This window comes from Nannospalax galili, unplaced genomic scaffold (genome assembly GCF_000622305.1).
Source record: "Nannospalax galili isolate Female #2095 unplaced genomic scaffold, S.galili_v1.0 scaffold1907, whole genome shotgun sequence".
In the NCBI taxonomy this organism is placed as follows: domain Eukaryota; kingdom Metazoa; phylum Chordata; class Mammalia; order Rodentia; family Spalacidae; genus Nannospalax; species Nannospalax galili.
Window position 1 is genome coordinate 816,623 of NW_008357032.1, and position 18,625 is coordinate 835,247.

The window sequence follows — 18,625 nt, forward strand, 5'->3', positions numbered from 1 at the left end:
TCCTCTGTCTCTCTTCATTTTCCTAGAAACTAGTGTGACTTGTTCCAACTTTTGCTTAATAAGCAAAGAAACTTCTCTTATTTCTGAATGCAAGGCTAATCAATCATCAAAGGAACTTTACAAATTCTTTTGCCTTAGTCTTTCTTAAAATTAAATAACAAATAGTTCTTTTTCCTCTCCTCTCTCTCCTCTCTCTCCTCTCTCTCTTTCTCTCTTTCTCTCTCTCTCTCCTCTCTCTCTCTCTCTCTCTCTCTCTCTCTCTCCTCTCCTCTCTCTCTCCATTCTGCCACACAGCACACCACATATGTAGAGGCCAGAGGCCAGCCTCAGGTGTTGATCTTGATCTTCTTTCTTTGGGACATGGTCTCTTTTTTGTTCACTGTTGTGTGTGCCAGGCTTGCTGGCCCATGACCTTGTGGGGATTCGCCTATATCTGCCCTCCATCTTGTTTAAGAACACTGGGATTACGGATGTGCACTATTGTGTCCCTAACTTCAAGCAGGTTCTGGGAATTTGAACTTAAGTCCTCAAGTTTGTGCAGCAAAGCACTTTACCCTCTGAGCCCTCACTCCAGCTCCGCTTAGCCTTTTTTGTTGTTGTTGTTGTTTTTTTTCTTTCTTTCTTTCTTTTTTTTTTTTTTGGTCTTTTTGAGACAGGGTCTCCCTGTAGGCCCAGCTGTCCTGGAACTCACTACGTAGACCAGACTGGCCTTGAACTCACAGAGATCCGCCTGCCTCTGCCTCCCAAGTGTTGGGATTAAAGGCATGAGCCACCATGTCCGGCTTGCTCAGCCTTTGTAAGGAAAGGCTTCCCACTAAATTATGTAAATTACTTGCTTTAACAAAAAGCTTTCTACTTCTGTCGTCTTATTTTCTCTAGCATGCTGTCTATAAGTCCTGACTTCTTCCTTTTTCATTTTGTTTTTGGGATCCCTTCCTAAAGAGACATTTTAGACATTTCCCCTTCTAATCTGGATTCTCTCACAATGTGCTCTTTGTAGCTCAGCCCAAACCTCTCTGTCTGCCTTTCCTGGACTACTCAGACAAGGCACTTTCTGTTCTCACCTCTTTTACCTGCACACAGCCTTGAGGTTAAGATTACTACTGACTTACCTCCATCATCAGTACAGAACTGAGACCCCTTAGCTTTCTCATGGCAGCGCCCCTGGTGGGAGGCACCATTGATAGATCTCAGATTATTGCTGTATGCTCGTACCCGTATTGCTGTTTTCCTCTTTGTATACATTATAGTCTATTTTTCATGTATACACCCATGTACTGATGACCAGAATGGTTATTTTAAATGGAAATCATGTTAGTGTTTTGCTCAATGTCTTACAAAAACTGCTCATTTCAGACTGAAACTGAAATTCTTAGGCTTTTCAGAAAGTTGCTCCTAATTGGATGTCTGGTGGCTCTGACCTTGTTTCCTCTTCCTTCTCCCTTACACAGGAGCCACGTATTTTGAAAAAGCAAAACACAGTCTTGATAATGACTTCTTCACTTGGGCTACTTCAGCATAGACATCCTCTCTTCCCACTTGCTACGTGAGGGGTGATTTTCTTACTTTGGAAACATTTCTCCTAACTCCCCTGCAGACTGAGAGCTATCCTCACCACCCTGCTTCCAACTGCATCCAGCTCCCAGCTCAGTGGCCCTCTGTGCTGTACCTTTGTCCCCTTCTGTTATTCTTTATGGCCCATTGTATGTTTTACTTCTAGCGTGCTACGGCAGAGACAGCAGTGCTCATTGTGTATCTATGTGCCTGTGCATGTCTGAGAGTCTCAGCACACGCTGAAATCACATAGAGGCATCTGTCCAATTTTGACCCATCAAATCTGAACAGAAGTAACCTGGGCCAGTTCTTTAATAGAGGCTGTCTTTGCTCTATTTTTATTATCTTTTGTTTCTTGGCATGGTAACTTCAGGTGTCATTTTCCAGATGATTTAGCTCCAAGATGAAAGGGGGTGCCCAGAGCATAACATGCTGCAATATGAGGAAAAATAAGACTTTCTTAGTTAAGCCAGCGAGATACTGAGATATTTATTTTTCAACAACTGGTATTGCTCATATGAAAACAATTGTAAAACATATTTTGTATATTTTATTTTTATTTTCTCTTCTCAGTAGAATATGGTATTATTATGAAAAATATTTTTTTTCTTTTGTGCACTGCTTTATTCTAATTTCATAGACCAGTATCTGGCACAAAGAAAACAGTACATTGTTACAGAATGAAAGAATGAATTTAAAAATGTGCTTTTTGTATTTTTCTTCTATTTTTCCCTCCTAGCTCATGGGCCTTAATTCCTGCAGTCATTTACATGTAGTTGGTCTGCAGAAGATTTTGAAATGGGACACTTTGGGCAACAGAATCCACAGGTTATTTTACCATTCTTCTCTTCTTCTCATACAATGTAAACAATTATCCTGGCACAACAGCCTCAATGGGCCACAGCCACGCCTACATTTAGACAAGCAGATAAGCATCCAGGAGAGTTTCAAATCCAAACTAAATGTATTCCTTCTCAGTAAACCCGTTTCTAAATTGTAGTGTAGTTCACATAGGTGAAAACCAAATGTATGTACAATATTCTCTTGAAACAGCACCACAAGGTTTTATGGGATGCAGTCACCAGGGACAAGCTGGCTGGCTGTGCAGAGCCTACTGTAGGACAGCTTCACCTCCTGTCATGACCAGCTCTGGTGTTCCTCGGCAGTCTACACCTGGGCAGGTGTCTGGCATCCTTCAATGGTGGGCTTAGCTTTAAGCTTTAGGCTTAAAGCAGGCACATATACCTACTCATAAGTATATACCTATGCATCACGTAGGCTCTAAGAGATTATTGAAACCTAAAGATTGTGGTGTTTGTGGCATAATTATAGAACCAAATTGTCCCCATCCTCCTGTTTCATTAATAATGTGCACTTCGCAGCAAAAGAACATGCAGTCTCATGGTATGAGCACCTTTAACTGCACTTCGCATAACGTATAATAAAACACCTTTATGTGTACTGTCCTTGAGCTAGGGCTGACACAGTGCTACAATGAATTAGACACATAATCATATAGTAGTTATTGAATAAATGAATCAACAAATGAGAAGCTTGTTTAAAAACTCAGGTATCTTGGGGCTAGAGAGATGGCACAGCAGTTAACAATACACACTGTTCTTGCAGAGGATTCAGCTCCCAGCACCCACATCAGGCTGCTCACAAACGCAAGTAACACCAGCTCCAGGGCATCGGACACCCTCTTCTGAACTCCCAGAGAACCTGCTCACAGGTAGTATACATAAACTCATGCAGGCACATACACCTACACACAAATATAAGTAATAAACTGGGGTATTGTTAATGTCTTTAACACAAGTGTCTCCTAAAATCTCTATTGAGAGGGATTGTCGTAATGAGTATAGGATTGGATAGAGTTCAGCCATGCTATTAGGAAGCAGAAGTCACTTTGGAGTGCAATTTCTTTCTTCTGGATAGAATCCCTTGAACACTCTCTTAATTAAGCTACTACATGAATTGAATATCATTTTGCTTTGGAGGAATAGCATTGCCTTTTTCTTGGATTTGATTGGAAACTCTTGGCCTCCTCCTGTATTCCTACTCTTTTAAGCTTCTCTCCTTTGGGTGAAAGTAAGTCAGTTTTCTCTGTAAAGGAGGAGAATCGAGCCTTTCAGTCTTCATTTTTTTAGAGATTCACTGCATTTAGCTAATAATGAGTGGATGTCACAGCCTGAGGGCAGTTCTGAGGAAAGTATCAAAGACCCTCCAGGGACTTCCAGGTACAAGCTGAGCTCAGCTTATTCTTTTACCTATGGCCTGACATTATAGCCCAACCAGTCCTGGCACAGAAACTCCTGCAGATCAGGGCCTCTGCTGCAGAGGTGGGAGGCTTTGAGACAAGGTGAATTTAAACTTATCTCATGTAACCTTGGTAGCAGCAGAGGTGTAAGACACCAGAAAGCCCAGTAAGCTAATGCCCATGAATTTGAAACTCAATGCTTCTATAATAGACACCGAGAAACTGCTTTTGCTAAAAAACCATTGATTCCTCATTTGGATCCCCAGGGTATTTAAAAACAGGGTAAAAGCCTGGAACCTTCTGTCTTCACGTGGTGTCTATTTCTTCTTCATCCAGCACACAGAGATGTTGAGCACACAAAGAGCTTCTGTCTAAAACTGGTGAGATCTAACCTGTTTCATTTTCTTTATGACTGAATGCAGACCAGTCAGAGCAACTGAAGCATCTAACTTTCAGCTTTCACAATGTCTTGTTCCAGATTCCCAAAAGACTCTAGAAAGTTTCCAGTCATTGTCTAAAAACTGTAATTACCCTAGAGTCTAGAAATAACAGAGCCAAACAAATAACTTCATAACTAGGTCACCTTCCAAGTGGGTGCAGTCCCCTCAAGGGACTTATTTGCTCTCTTAAGCAACATGGAATTTCTTCTCAGGTACCACCTTTCAGAAGCAGAACTTGAAATAACGTCCAACCACACCACTCTTTGGCCATATCTGTTGGGTTATGCATACCTATTTCCCTGTATCCCAATCCTTTACTTAAACCCAAATCTCATTAGAGTACTCTGAAGATAGATCTGGGGCCATGGAACTCCTCGGCCTGTGCTTTCCTCTGTGTGTGTGTGTGTGTGTGTGTGTGTGTGTGTGTGTGTGTGGCCACATTGGTTAAATCTCTTTCACTGCTGTTTTGAGTGCATTCCATACATACATTTAGATTTCATCTATGTCTCTAATACTACTTATTATGTAATTGTCATATTGGAGCAGGTAGACGAGATTACCCAAATGGGAGTCCCAGAGCTGGGCCTTTTACCCTAAAACTCTGGTAACATTTCTGTCTTCATTTAATAGAAGGTAGCCCCCAGAGCTCATGAGAAGCTTGGTCGAGTTTACAGACACTTCTCATGGTGTGTGCCTGGAGGGGAACCTCCCAGCTACATGAATACTTGTCTGTGTTTAAGTACAGAACTTGAGACTTCATTCAGAAGGCTCAGACTTTGGGGGAGACTAGCATCCCCTGGCTAATGAATGTTCACATTGTAGAAGAACATATTGGAGGCTCAATTCGTCTTACACCATCTACTTAACTAACATTTTTAGTTTCTGCATGGGAAATCATATAGTTTTATCTCTCTGTAATGACTAAAGATAACTTTTATTTAGCAAAATATTCTACCAGTTATTGGAAGAGCAAGTTACCTTAGATCTGTTTGCAGCACAAATATTATATTAGAGCATTTTAGAATCATAAGTGCACTAGATTATAAGGAAGAAAGTGTGGTCCTTAGTGGGAACATGCAATTGGGATCTAACTTGGCAATGAAATAGGAAAGTGTTCCATAGGAACTGATGCCATAGGATTAGCTCAGTAAGGATCTGTGGGAATATTGGTCTGTGTTGAGAATCCTGAGGGTTTAAGAGAAGTCACAGATTATTAGATTAAGTAGAGCAAGCCTGCGAAAGATGGCTGGGGGAGCCACGTTAAAGACTTTGGCATTTTTTAAAAGGAAAAGAAAGCTAAGGAAGAAATTTATTTATTTACTTAAAAAATAGTATTTATTTATTCATTGAAAATGTCACACATTTTATACAGTGTATCTTGACCTTATCTACCCCCTTCTACCTCTCTCTGGGCCTTCCTAAAATATCTCCCCCTCAAATTAATTCTGCCCTTACATGCACAGGAGTGGGGCAGTCTGCAGGGGCAGGGGCAGCCTGTTAGGGGCTATACCCCCAAATAAAAATCTCTCTTTCTCTCTCTCTCTTCTCAGCTAAGGGTGTGGACTCAGGAGCCCCTTCCCATCTTCATGCTAGAAATATAACCATTAAAATTATGCAGATTTTGTGGCAATAACCACAGGTGCTGTAAACTGATGTGCCCAGCAAATGTCATATTCAGAAGTCAGTATTTCACAACATTTATCCTAATCCTTTGGCTCTTAAGTTCTATTTCTTGAAGAACTATTTTTTTAAAATAAAAATACAATTTGTCTATAATGGGGTAAAGATTGTATGCATGTTTATATGCAGGGGAGGGGAAAGTGGGGTCAGGAAGCAATAATGTGGGTGGATGACTCTAATCAGAGGCTTGTCACTCAAATCCAAGAAGCAATAAGGGGTGGCACAAACCAACAAGAAAGGCAAGAGTTGAAGAGAAAACAATAGCTTAGATGTACCTGTCCAAGACGAACATGTGTGTGGTGACTTGGTGGAGGTCAGGGAGGGGAATATAAAAAGTAAGAGTGTCCCCAAAGTATTCTTACCTAAATACCAGTTAAATATTAAAACTGAAAAGGATATTGGAATAAGAGCTAGGACAGACTTCTTTTAATTATAGAGAAGGCAACATAGTGAAATGTTGCGAGGAGACTTGTCTCTCTCATGTAGCTCATTTTGTGATGGAATCTAGCGTAGAACCTGAATCACCTGCTGATTACATTGGCCTTCCTTACTCAGTGAAGTAGCACCCCCCTTTACATACTAATGATATTAATTTTTGACTATGATGGAGGTTTACATGTATGTGAGAACACACACTGAAATGTTGACGTCTATTTCTTCTATTCTAGAAATACTGGGTATTTATTTCAATAACAGCTGAGCACTAATTTACATTTATCCGTGTTAGCAGTGGATATAGATTAAGTGTTCCACTTAAAAATCATACCCCAGGACTGGGGAGATGGCTCAGCAGTTAAGAGTACTGGCTGCTCTTGCAGAGGATCCAGGTTTGATTCCCAGAACCCACATGGCAGCTAACAACTGTCTGTAACTCCAGTTCCAGAGAATCCAACACTGTTTTCTGACCTCTGTGGGCATTGCAGGACATGGGTGCACTTACATACATGCATGCAATGCACTCATACAGATAAAATAAAAAAATGAATAGCCAGGCATGGTGGCTCATGCCTTTAATCCCAGCACTCAGGGGACAGAGGCAGGTGGATCTCTGTGAGTTCAAGCCCAGCTGGGGCTATAAGGAGAACCTGTCTCAAAAAAACTAATAAATAAATAAACAGATAAATCACTATTGTAATGATTATATATGATTATATTAATATTTCAAGAGAAGGCAAATAAAAATATAAAATATTAAAAAAAAATCACACCTCAACATACTGTACATAGCCTACATATTACTATGTGAAATGAAAAAAAAAACTATTGTGTATTCACACAATTTTATAAAATTATCACAAAATCTTTGATGGGTTGTTTTGGATAGATTTTTTCATCTTGACACAAATTGGAGTCACCTGGGAAGAAGGAATCTCAATTAAGAAAGTTCCTGCATCAGACTGGCCTGTGGCCAGGCCTGTGAGGCATTTTCTAAAGTGCTAATTGATGCAAGCATGTCCAGCCCACTGTGGATGGTGCTATTTCTGGGCAGGTGGGTCTGGGGTGTGTAAGAAAAACAGCAGAGCAATTCAGAGGGAACAAGCTGGAAAGCAGTGTTGCCCCAAGGTCTCTGCCTCAGTTCCTCCAGACTCCTGCCTTGACTGTCTTTCCTGACTTCCTGCACAGATGGACTGTGACTTGGAAGTCACAGTAAGTAAGATGCAATAAAGCCATTCATCCCCAAGTTGTTCTTGGTCAGAGTGAGCTAACTAGGACACGGATAGATCTTGTCTATCCAGAGTTTAGCCGTTGTAGTTTCCGCACTTTGGGGAAATCTGCAGCTTTGCAGAAATTCAGATGGCAGTGTCACTAAACTTTAGTACTTCCATTCGCTACATTGAATAAATGCCAAGATCTGATCTTTAGGGCTCTTTTTCAGATAATTTGGCTTCAATATAATGTTCTATAAGTTTAATCATGGGAAACCAAGAGAAAAAAATGAAATAGATGTTTCAATTCAAATAGCAGCATTTGGAGAAAAGACTGCATAAACAGACATTTAATTTTATTGAAATTTAAATGTTTAGCACTCATTGGATATAAGGTCTGTTAATTAAGGTATGAGTGCCTTGTAAATCCTGTATGAGAGTACCACTATGACCTACAGTTGTGGCTGACAGCAATCCTTTCTAGAAAATGAAGAGTAAATCTAAACCTATTAAGATACTGTATGTGTAATTAGAGTATTATTATAATTGAATCAAGGTGACTCTGGATTTTACATTTAAACATTTGTTAGAGTTATATTTAATTAGTTCTTGGTAGCTATTTGTGGATCATCTCACCACTGTGAAACCTGCTACTGTCTTTTGAACAAGTTAATACAGAGATTTGCATGTAAAACTCATGTGTAAAATGGATCACTCTTTACAATCAAGGATAATGCCTTTAAGAGGTACACTGTTTAACGTAGTAAGAGGAACTTTTGGGACACTAAAACTATGCAACTACAATCCTTGTATCAGAGCTCTCCTAATCATATGTGGGATGGTGTATCCCCAGGAGCCTGGTTCCTCTGAGGGGTGAGGCCTGCTGTGGAGAATTGACTGTGGAGAGTTAGCAGAGGAGGGAGGGGCTTTTTGACACCATCTTGGAAGAGAAGCAGTGGCGGCATGTAAAGATAGCCCTGGTGTCTCACCTGCGTGGACGTGAGAGGGGGCATTTGCCGACCTGGGGCAAGACTGCAGGCCCATGATGCATGGGTGAAAGCTAACGGAGACTGGGCAGGTGTGGAAGCGATCTGGAATGGCCAACAAGCCATGCAGAGCTGGGTGCTGGGTGTTGCGTGTTTGTTTCTTTGTAAGTTTCTCCCCTTCCCTCCCAAAGATATAAACTATGAAAAATTCAAATAAAGATGCACTATATGGTTTACCCATGCCGGGAGCAAAGGACCGTAAGAGAACTTGGGCAACAGATGGAGACACAGAATTGTGTCATGGGAACTGTTAATTTGCAGTTATACCCAGTTTCTCATCTTTAAAGATGTGGAAATGTCTCAGGAGTTCTGGTGACTGATGTCGTTTGTTTTCTATCAATCAGCTACAAGACACATAGACAAAATGTCCTGAAGCTGCATCATATTAACCCCCTGTATTTCCCATCTATGTGAATATGGGCATCTCATTTTATATTCTGTGTCAATCATCTTTGCAACATTATAAAAACATTCCTGGAGCAATTAATTTAAAAGGATGAAAGGTTCTTTTTGCCTATTTTGGAGATTTCAGTCTGTGGTTGCTTGGCCCTGTTGCTTGGGTGTGTTGTGAGTCAGCACACCATGTCAGAGTCCACCATGGAAAGTGTTTACTTGCATTTATGGCAGCTGGGGTCCCTACAGCCTCTTCAGAGTCCTGCTTCCAGGGGTCTTTCTCCAGAAGGCCCTCCACCTTGAAGTTCCACCACCTCCCAATAGCACCACAGATTTGCTGTGCTACTTGATTCTCATTGTCAACTGTACACCAACTAGAGCCACTAGAAAGGGGGAACCTCAACTGAGGCATTTCCCAAATCAGATTGACCTGAGGGGACTTGTCTTGTTTGATGATTGCTGTGGGAGGGCTCCAGGGCACTGACTTCCTTAGGCAGGTGGGCCTGGATTGTAATGAAAGCATGCTAAGCAATTAGACTGGGGAAAGTCGGTAAGCAGTACTCCTCAGTGGTTTGTGTTTCAAGCACCTGTCTTGAGTTGGGTTCCTTTGATGATAGATCATAACCTGTAAGAGAAAATTAACCTTTTCTCCCCCAGGTTGCATTTGGTCATGGAGTTACCACAGCACCAGAAACCATGCAAAGAAGCTATCAAGTTGTGGACAAAAGTTCCCAGAAAAACCTTCCATCTTCAAACTGGAGTTTCCTCTGCAAGGCTGATAACTGATTAGAACTCTGGAGATTGTGGAATCTGGAATGTTGCAGATCCAGAGCCACCTAGTTACCATTTATCTCAGGCTACCTTTAAGACCCTAAACACTCATTTCCTTGCCCATCTCTGTTTTTTACCTAAGATCTGAGACTAACAGTTAAAAAGCCTTTTGGAAAGGTATTTATTGACAAACCACAGATTCTACCAATCAAGAAGCTAAGGATGTCATAAGATAGCATCTGAGACCTATAGTAAATCCCCGCCTTGCTATGACCTGCCTAATGAATGTACCCACCAATGTATTTGAAAAGTGTCTTGATTTATGACTTTTCTTTATTCTGTTACTATAAAAACTTTGTGAAACTGCTTCCACGCTGGAACATAGAATTTGGGGTAACCTGAATCTGTGTTCCCAGGCCATGGTCACTCATATTTGGCTCCAGAATAAACTATCTCTTATCCCCTTTGAAATGAGAGCTATGCAATTGTGTTGACAAAGCCTTTAGCATATAGACCCTTGTGTGGACTTAATTCCAACCACAGCACCCTTTGTTTATGGGCTTCGTGTGATTTGGGAATGTTTTCTGCTATTTGTCTTGAAATTACAGTGGTATGTTCACAAAGTGATTTTTTTTTTCAGGAAAAATTCATTAGTGATCACATTTTGTTTTGTGCCTCAGAAGAGTGGCAACATCAGTGAACTCTGCAACTTCTGCCCTGACCTGTGAAGTAAAAGATACAGTCTGAAGATCAGATATAAACATAGCTTTTTAAACTTAAACAAAAATTCTGAATAAAGAAAAGCTCAAGGGGTGCGGATGTAGCTCAGTGGTAGAATACTTGCTTAGCATGTACAAAGCCTTGAGTTCAATCCCCAGCACCACAGAAACCAAAACCAAACAAAACCCACTGTACTTTAATGGGAAAGCATGAGGTAATGTTTACCACATGACACAAGTACATTTAAATTCTCCCCACAACTACCTACTTTGTTTTCTCACACACTTCATTATGTTATTCAAAGCAACAATTTGCTCAGGGCAGATTTTATTAGCATTTGAGTTGATAATATGCGGTATGCAAATTGGGTTTGAGAGCTTCTATTAAAAAAGAAATGCCAATCTAGTTTAGGAATCTGATCTCCATTTGTAGTTACTTACCCATGCCACTGCTGCTCAGTGTGAATCCTTGGGCCAGATGCATGCTACCCTGCAGGGCATCACAACAGTCAGTTGTTAATTTTATAGTCCATGGTAGAATCAAAAAGCAGGGGAGGCAGCCCATGAGCAGAAGACAGAGAACTGCCAGGTACTTAACTGCTAGCCTTCTCTCCTGAATGGTGAAAGAAGACTTTGGGAGGCAACTACACTGGCTTTAGAACTTGAATATTCATGCCACAGAAGAAATCAGCCATAAATTTACATTTTTAATTGCGATGCTACAGCAAGGAAGGAAAAGAAGAACAATTTTGAGAAGAGGCACTGAGCAATAAAACAAATGCTTCACAAAAGCTAGCTCAACTTTAATAAACAATTATAGGAAATAGAAATCCCTCTGCTTTTGCGTGGACCAAGAGTTGTTCCTAGTCGAAGTTGCTCTTGAATCTGTCTTTATTTAATCAGAAGTGTTTCGGGCTGATCACTCCGTTATTATAGCAGTGGTTTATTTATTGGACACTCTCAGGGAGTAAGTGTTCCACACTAGTGAGTTTCACAGATAACTGAAGCACACAACCACAGAGCAAAAACTTGATGAAAACGAAACACTTCTACGATGCATTGGGCAACATCTGCTATCTTAAGTAGCATATGTCAAATTATTATGACTTTTTCTTCATGGAGCCATTATTTCTTCAGAACCAATGGGGGTAGAGCAGGGAACTAAAATGAACTCCTCAGTTCTGCTACTGCTGCAGGTCCTGTGATCAGGTGTAAAGTCATTGTCATCTTTCAGTCTCAAATGGTCCCTGCTGCAGAACTGAGATGTCACTAAGGTGACTGCTGCCCATTGATGCTTCATGGCTGGACCCCTGCAGAGGAGGATGTGAAGGTGAGCATATTCACCGCCCAGCAGGACTTATGGACTCTGGCTGGAGTCACTTCCTGTAGGATCTTCTAACTGCTACTGTGGGGTTACTTCCCGGAAGGTACTTATCAGAAGTGGGGAGGATAGTTTTCTTCTCCTTTCTGTGGAAACTGATCTTTCATTTCTTCTGGAATCATTATTCCTTGGGAATGGACAAATTCATGGATATTTGACCAAAGAACAAGATGAGCGACAGATACTATGGGACACTATAAATAGTAGAAGGATCTAAGACTCTTCAAGTAGATGATCTGTGTATAGCTCATCAGCTTTCTTGAGCTGGGCAGCCATGGCTGAGTGTCAGTGAGTACACAACTTAAGTCCAAGATACTACAGAAATACTGAAGGGTTATCATTACTATGACAAATGAACTTTTCACTGCGTCTCCGCACAGTGGTTAGATGCTCAGTTCCTTATTACTAGTAAGTGTGACTACTCATGTTAGAACTCTCACATCCAGTTGGTGGTTTTCAGTTTATCATGAATTGACAACACTACTAACCAATGTTTCTGGTACTTTCTATAAAATATGAGTCATGAAGTTAGATGGAAGGACTTTCTGTGGTGGTTTTCAACAAATTTGAAATCATAAAAATTTTAGCAGCATCAAGGAAGTGATCAGATGATGCAGAATGGTGCTATGAAATCCTGCCTTCTGGACACATCGTGGATATTGCAGTTATGAACTCACAGGAGCTGTAGTTACCTGCATAAGCCCCATATAAGGTCAAGCCAGCCCCAATTCTGGCATAGATTGGGAGGTTCTTTCCAGGCCCCACCTCTTACTGAGGAGGTATATTCTTTTCTGGATGTATGGCCACTGGTTTATTTCCCATGTTCCAATGATGGCCCCACACCCATACATATATGGGCAGCACTAACTGGAGTTAGTAGGTTGTATTAGAAAAGAGGACATGAAAGTGTGTGTGTGGGGAGATGTTCTGGAATATTTGAGGAAAGTAGGAGGGAGGGAAAGGGGGTGGCTATGATCATGTCTCATTGTATACATATATGAAATTCTCTGTAGCCAGAAAATAGAAAGAGGCTAGATATTCATCAGCTAATGAATGGATAATGAGAATGTGGTGCATTTACACAATGGAATATTACATGACTGTTAAGAAAAATGAAGTTATGACGTTCACAGGTCAAATGGATGGAGTTGTAAGTAATCATTCTGAATGAAGTAACCCAGATTAAAAAAGACAAATGACACATGTTCTCTTTCATATGTGGAGTTAGGTTTGAATCTTTAGGTTTATTTGGACTACCCATAAAAGGCAGGAAACTAGTAAGGGGCCATCGGGGTGGTTTTCAAGGGAAGGCAGATAGAACACATTGATATAAAGGGGAAGGGGCAGAATAATTTAACAGGAAGGGTTAAATGGGGCGGGGGTGGGAAGGCAGGGTGGAGATGGGAATATGAGGGCAGATAACTGACAGAAAAGGCCTTTTGAACAAGTGTACTGGAAACCTCTACTGTAGAAGCTTCCTAAGATATATAGACATGCATATATATAAAGAGTTTAAATGAAATTATCATATAATGGGGTGACAATGCCCCTATTAACACTACAGGCAAAAAAATAAAAAGCCAAGTACCAGGAATGGGTTATCACTTTTGGAGTTATTGGCCAGTGAGGATCAATAGACACCCAAATATTACAAGCAATTTGTCATAGCTTTTGGATTATGCTCCAGAATTCGACAGTATGGCCCTATTGCTGAAGACACCACAAGTGTCATTCATAGAACATGGAGAAATCGCGCTGGTACTGACCTAGAAACTTCATCCCTACTAGCTAGCTTTCATAGTACTGGAAAGTGCTATGTACACTGTTGGAAAAGAAAAGCAATCATCAGTCTTACACAGCTGTGAATCCTGTGAGCTACAGAAATGACCAGCTTGGTGAGATATGCCCACTGCTGTAATAGTGACATGAATGTCATGAGGGTAACCAACCACTTTCTGATTGGACTTAAGGCCAATTCCACAAGATGGAACCCATACCTGGCACCATTATCAGGTCAAAGAATCTGTGGCTAGACAGATCACAGGCCCTAGGGGGAGATCCTACTTCTATAATTATGCTAAGGTGACAGTGTTAATTAGTTAACACCTAATGAGTTATCTTTATATTAGTTGATTAGTGTACCTCCATTCCTCATCAGAGAAGCTTCCATTGTCAGTAGATGTCAATTAACACAGAGATTCACACCTGGTCATGGAGCAGAGAATGAGAGACTGTGGAGTAATCAGCCTTCTCCTCCCAGGCTTATGCATCATCATGGAATGGGGCAGAAGGGTTGTAAGAGCCAGAGGCCAAGGACTGCAGTGAAGCTGTGTTTTCTGAACACAACAGAGCAGCTGCACTCATGAGCTCAAGAGGTTGTCACAGCCTGGATATGAGCCATAAACATTCACAAAGTTCATGAAGACAAAATCCCAACATGGAGGGAGGAGGTTGGCACAAAGTTCTGCATCCAGCTGAAGTGCTGTTGACAACTGATAGCTTCTGGGAGAGGGAGAATCCATTTTCTTTAAAGGTGTGGCTTCTTGTGGGTTGACCACACTCCAGTGGTTGGTCCCACACTCAAGCACATATGGGCTACCCAAGTGGGAATCGATGGGTTTTACAAAACTACAAACAAACACAGAGGAAAGAAAACTGTTGGTAGGAGAATGGTGGTGGGTCTTGGAGGACTTGGGAATGGCTATGATTAAAAATGCTTTGTATGAAATTTTCAAATAATTAATAAAATATATTTTAAATATTTATTTTTTATTTTATGTGTATGAATGTTTTGACTGCGTGTATGTAAGTGCATTTCCTGCAGAGACCAGAAAAGGACACTGGATTCCCTGGAACTGGAGTTATGGATGGTTGTTAGCCACCATATGGGTGTTGGGAACCAAACCTGGGTTCTCTGCAAGAACAGCCAGTGCACTTAACCAATCAGCCAGCTCTCCAGTCCCTTTATTCTCTTTTAAAAATATTTTTATTAATTTGAGAATGTCATACAGTACATTTTGACAGACACACCCCACTCTGACCTACTACCCCTGACTTCAGGTCCTCTATGATTATTTAAGTGCCTATTGAGTTTAATCTGTGTTTTCAAAAGTATTTTTATTCTCTTTAAAAAGTATTTTTTATTGGGGCTGGAGACATGGCTCAGCAGTTCAGAGAACTGGCTGCTGTTGCAGAGAACCTGGGTTCTGTTCCCAACACCCACACGGCAGTTAATAATCATCCTTAACTCCAGTTCCAGGGGTCTAACACCGAGGGCATTGCATGACACAGGTGAACTTACTACACACAGGCAATATACTCATACACATTGAAAAATAAAAGTAATAAATAAAATATTTTAAAAAGGGAATAAAGAAAAATTATAAAAAAAAACATTAAAACTGTTTTGCAAAACTTTATTTTTAAAACTTAAGTTTAGCCATGACACAAAAAATACTTCAGTGGCAAAGCTTAGGCCACCGACAACTATCTTTTTCTTATCTTGGGAGCCTTTAAACCCATCACTACTGAGTTGCATTGCTTAGATACATGCATTGCCATCACTGAAATCTCTAGAGTATTTTCATATTTTGGTGACTTGAAAACTTTCTTGGAAATGTCTGGTTTTATACAGCCCTTATTCACCTGGAAGAACCCAAGTGGCTCAGCCTCTAATTCAAAAGACATCCCTGAAAAAATGTAATCATGACCCATAATCATATACTGCCTTGAATAGGGACGTACCAATAGACAATGACACACTAGTTGAGGGCCATGGAACGTATTCTACTGAGCTGGCCCCAGGTGACAGGTATAGACATTCTTATTGTGCCTCTGTTTGTGGGTTTTCTTCCTTGAAGTCTTGGTATATATATGCCAAATCCTAGCTGTAATGAAAAGCTCTATATTGTACCTCAGAATGAATGCTATGTTATCAGTTATGATCATATTTAAGATGTCTTTCAGTAGCAGTTGATGCTATAAAGTTGGAGCCTAGAAGCTCATGGGAGGACTGTGGGACTATTCTGAGGTCCTTCCATAGCATGTCAGTACTTTCTCCCTTGACCCTCCCTGGACCTTTCCTCTGCTTTCTATGTTTATGCCCACAGTAGTAAGTATCAATATTAATACTGTCTCAGTTAAGAGAAGAATCCAGTTTCTTCAAATAGTTATGGATATACTTGGGTTGCTTATGGGTGTTTGAAAGTATATGAAAGCTTGAAACTGACTAAAATAATTTCCTATTTTCTTTGGATACCCAAACATTCCAAACCCCCCCACAAAGTTATACAACTTTTATGAGCCTTGATATTTCCACGAGGGGTAAAAGGGTGGTTTGAGTGAGTGACTGAATCAAATTGCCACAAACTGGGCAAGATTAAAGCTGCAAACTTTTAATATCTCATGCCTCTTTCTCCTCCCACACACCAGTAACCCCCAGCACTTCTGGCTATTCCTTGGCTTGTAGCTTCATCTCCCAATCTCTGACTTTTGACTTAAGGGCTTCATCATTTTGTGATTTCTGTGTTGGGCCTTTTCAGTGATGCTATAATTTTCTTAAGGATTAAAAATCCACAAATACCATGCCAGTAGCTCATGGAATTCATAGGGATCCATGTGTCTAGAAATCTTTACTGGATAACCTTTCTCATTTCCAGGTCTGTTGAAAGAGTTGGTTGGTTCCATTACTTGAAGGCCTATTCTTTCCAATAAGTTGTCCAGAAATATTGTTAGGTTAGGAATTCAATTCATGATGTAATTAGACATTTGGTTTGATTTTCAGAAATTTCAGCCCTACTTTTTATCTGGGTAATAAGAGTTTCTTTCCCGAAAGATAACAGAAGTTCCTGGTTCTGGGAATTTGAGGCACTGTTGATTGTTTCCCCCACTTCTTCTACATCGGTCAAGGTCAAGTACAACAAACCACATTCATTACTATTTAGATGAAAATATTCTAAAGAATCAAGTAAATGGCTATGGAGAAGTTTAACTTTCAAAACTACTTAGTGGAGGCATTCCATGGTGACATTTCATGTGTCACACGCTATGGAGTGAGAATTTGTCTTTCCTCATGCCTTAGCCATCAGTTGAACCTCAAACTCCTAGTGTGATTGTATTTGGAGTGTTTAAATTTCAGTGAGTTTCATAAGGGTGGGGCCTTGGTTTAACAGATTAGTGACATCAAGATCTCTCTCTCTCTCTCTCTCTCTCTCTCTCTCTGCATATGTACCAAGGAAAGGCCCTGCGAGGACGTGGTGAGAAGACAGCAACTTACATGCAAGGAAATGCCCTCATCAGGAGCTTGATTAGTAAGAACCTTGACCTTGGATTCTAGCTTCCAGAATGGTAGAAAAATACAATCTCTGTTGTACAAGCTGTTGGGACTCAGATTTGCTTTGCTTAGCAGGGGACCTGCTAGCTTCAGGGCAGAGGGTCTGATAGGCGACAGAGTCAAACTCTGGGACCTGTGTCTTCCCAACAGGATGATTTATTTTAGAATTCAGATGATTTTTATACATCCCAAGGAACTAGCAGTCACGTGGGATATGGCAGTCACATAGAAAGATTTAGGGTACAAAGAAACAGGACATTTAGTCTGTTAGTTGGCACCAGAAGGATTCTTAAACTTTTACTCAAGGCTATCAATGCCCATCCAGTAATTTATTGGCCACAATGTTTTCTTTCTTAGAGCTAAAAGCATGGTGAACTTTTAGCTTTTAGCTCAGGAGTAAACCTTTAACCTGGCCTAATCTCTCAGCCAGAGATAGCTGAGTTATTTGTTCAGGACAAGGAGATAAGGGTTGTTGACCAAGAAGGGAGCCTGCACTTTTATGACCGGGCCGCTACCTCCTGCCAGCCTAACAGTGCTCTGCAGGACAGGGATTATCAGAGCCACTGTTTTCAGTGCTCCTCCCTATTAGTAGAGAATGCAGCCTGGACCTATAGGTTTTAGGCTCATCTCACCCTAGAGCCTGGCATCTTGGTTTCCTACAACTAGCCACTTAGTCTGTGGTATATGCTTACAACAATTTAAATGGTTAATACATGACATTTTCTCTGGGAGTGTCAGTGCTCTCTTTCCCACTGAAGCAGAGTCATTCATTTATCCCTTTAAAAGCAGTCTAGGGGAATTGAGTCTAGAATCCCTGAAACTAACTCAAACACTCTCCCTGTTCCTCTAGAGTCACCCTATGCCCAAAGGAAGCACAAATCAGAGTCCTCCAGACTCAGAGTCAAAGTAAGACATAGATGCAGGAAGATTTATTTCCAGGAGCTTCCTCATATAGCTATAGAAGACAGAAAGCCTGGCATCATAAGGGTAGGCCAGTAGTCTGGAGACTCTTGGGCAGGAATTCACATTACAGTCTGGAGAGTGTTCCTTCTTTTATAGGAACACTTCAGGCTTTTGGATGAGGCCCATCCACATTGCAGAGAATAATTTTTAAATAAAATTGATTGTAAATACTGATCATACCTGTATAATACCTCCAAGGCAGCAACCATATTTCTGTTTGATTACATGGTGTGTTAATCTGCTTTCTGTTGCTATTACAAAATGCTTGTAACTAAGTTATCATAGAAAGAATACGGATATATTTACCTTACCATTTTTCACATTGAAAGACTGATGTCAGGCAACCTTGTCAGTTTAGGTCTGGTGAGGGTCTCCTTGACTACACAACATCACAGCATGAAAGGTGTGTGTGTGTGTGTGTGTGTGTGTGTGTGTGTGTG

The 18,625-nt window shown here is 40.8% G+C and overlaps 1 long non-coding RNA gene across 2 annotated transcripts in view; it reads left to right on the forward strand.

Annotated features, from left to right (window-relative positions):
• LOC115067906 overlaps positions 1-18,625 on the forward strand; it is an 80,115-nt gene that overhangs the window by 54,240 nt on the left and 7,250 nt on the right. Inside the window, exons 1-2 of one of the 2 annotated variants that reach the window (XR_003847261.1) lie at positions 3,199-3,286; positions 17,125-17,236. This is a non-coding gene — a long non-coding RNA (uncharacterized LOC115067906). Of the gene's footprint in view, positions 1-3,198; positions 3,287-17,124; positions 17,237-18,625 lie in introns of those variants that run through there. The other variant, XR_003847260.1, reaches the window with a different exon arrangement.